This window comes from Protomyctophum parallelum (genome assembly GCF_964188405.1).
Source record: "Protomyctophum parallelum genome assembly, chromosome: 2".
NCBI classification, from domain to species: Eukaryota; Metazoa; Chordata; class Actinopteri; order Myctophiformes; family Myctophidae; genus Protomyctophum; species Protomyctophum parallelum.
The window spans coordinates 40,652,856-40,655,616 of record NC_139699.1 but is presented as its reverse complement, the minus strand read 5'-3'; positions in this window follow the sequence as shown (position 1 = coordinate 40,655,616).

The following is a 2,761-nucleotide window of genomic DNA, read 5'->3' as shown; positions in this document are numbered from 1 at the left end:
ATGCATATGAAAAGTAAGGATGTATAGCTGAAGCTATAATTTACATACTGTAGAGGGCCAAGAAACTATCTGTTACAATGTGTATGTAAAATCAATCAATCAATCAATCAAACAATCAGCATAAAGCTTTTGTCATTCAGTGCAACAAAGGTTTCATGACAATAGCTTTGTTTTATGTTTGTACTACTTTACAACATTTAAGTAAAGTTTTTTTATATTTACAGTACATAAAATCAACAACTTGTGCGTTGTAATGGCATGTGTTAATCAAAATAAAATTTAATTTCTCAGAGATAACAAACATTATGACAACATTGATACATTGATTGTTAAGAAAGGGCGTAATTTATTTTATTTATAAACACTGTTATACCATACAAATATGATTAAATATGATGAATGACACAAATAATTGTTTTCTATCTTTATTCCATGAAACAGTTGAGCTGATAAGCTTTACGACCACATATGAGACGTAAAAATTACTATAAAAGATTATAAAATAAGGTTTGAAATTGCCTCTTTCTGTAGCATGTTGTTCACAAGACTTGTATAATGCCACTTCCTGTTGGTTAGGGTTAGGGTCACTAAAGGGCCAGTTAACTCGTTTTATGAAGGGAAGAATGACTTGTGTAACAGGGTTGTGTGCGACGGGGGGACGGAGCTATAACGCTATGAATTAACCATGAATAATGTTGGGGGGGGGGGGGGGGGGATGCAGAGAGCACAGAAACGTTATGCTGGGAAAGGAGCTCCAGCAGGTCTTTATCATAGACATGCATGGCAGAAATACACTGGCAGCTAACACGTCCTGACTTCCTGTACAAAGCATTTCCAGTGTCCTTTGTTTTGGTACCCACACACTTCTCAGGTGCTCACTCTGTTTTACAGCCAGAATTTAGGTTCCCACTCTGTTTTGGAGCCCAGTTTTTACAGTTCCCAAATTTACCAGGTGCACACTCTGTTTTGGTGTCCAGCCCACTTATCCAATATCAAATTCTGCCACGATACTCTGAATCTCCCATGCCACAAAGGTTGGTGCTGTGAACTATGGCCACAGGACTCACTGCATGAAGAGTGGATACTGTAACATTAATTTGGTAAATTTGGGCAGTGACTATACACAATGAATATTTATTAATTAATGGAAAGAAACCTCAATTGAATACTTGTATTTGTAATTTGATTATTAAATGGAAATGGAAATCATGCACATAAATGTTGTTTTGTTTAGGCAAGATCATTGATATGTTCATTCAAGTCACTGGAGATAGACAGACTGTGCTTTGACATTTACAGTTATATTTATTGATGGACTATGATGTTAACTCAGTCTGAGCAAGTATACAGGCAAGGCAAGGCAATTGTATCTATATAGCACCTTTCACACACAAGTACAGCTCATGTAAAGCACAGGCAACACCTACAGACATCATTGTGAGTAAGCAATGTTTAATTAATCATTTTAAATTTGACTTATAAACAGCTATAGTTGGGAATTTGCTAATTGTCTGGAAAATTGTTCCAGGTTTGTGGTGCATGGTAGTGAAATGCTGCTTCACCATGTTTTGTTCCAACTAATGGGTGAATAATAAGGGCCTTTCTCGGTGTCAACCCCACCTGCTCACCTCGATCCGCTCCACCCCCTCCTGGTGCTGCGTCCATCTTGGAAACTAAACACAATATAAACTATTGGAGAGGGGTGGGGCCGAGAAAGGCCATTATTAGTAGGTTAGCCCCAGATGAGATGTAGCTGGGCCCAGAGCCACAGAGAGATTTATAAATCTAAACAGTAAAACAGTATAATAATTCTCCATTAGTGCAATGTACTAGATTTCTGGTGTGCAATGTTCTATATAACATCCCCCCCCCCCCGCCCCAAAAAAGGCAGTGCCCGCACAAAGTGCAGGCACTGGATTTGCCGCACCGCGCATGTAGGTACTGTGGTGTCAATATCCCAAGGTTGGCAGGTCTGTTTCATGAATAATATATCAGTCTAACTTACTTCCATGGTTCATCGTCGATGTAGAAGTGGGGGGAAACGTGTGCAGCTGACAAAGAAGTTTGCCTCGGTCACTCACTTGTGCTCGGCTACGGGGTCCCTCTGAGTTGACAGTGCCCAGATTTGAACCTATGACTTTGTGTTACAAAGGCGGTAGCTCTACCGACTGTGCTATCCAGACACAATCAGTTATTCTATTGTTAACAGCAGAATCATTCAGTGTTTGTGATGACAATTATGTGTGTCCTGGTCAGGGGGGGCAGTCAGACAGATATTTTGTGAAGCCACTAAGGAAATCGAGACTTCCTGAAAGTTCATATAATGGCCTGTTGTAGCGCTGTCATTGGGCCCAAAAAACCCCATAGCTCCATAGAGTACCTATGTACTGTATGTATGTATGTATTTGGGCCCAACTTCACCTAGACTGTATTACCTTAATAAACATGGTCATGAATACTTTCTGCTTCCAGTCACTAGTTTAAAGTCTCATTTCTCATTAAAAAAAAATTGGAAAACTATGGTCCCATTTATTTAAAAAATGACCATAACGTCGTGTATGTTCTGAGGGGCGTGGCTACCGTTACAGTCTATGAACGGGAGCCACCCCCCGTTCGAGTCAAAATAAAAACCAACGAAGAAGAACGGGGGAAGTCCCGCCTCGTTGTCTGGGCCAGCCAATGGCCAGCTGGGCCCAAACGGATCTAGAAAGATGGCGATTTACAATTCAAGGACTGACTGGCTTCATCTTACGTCCATATC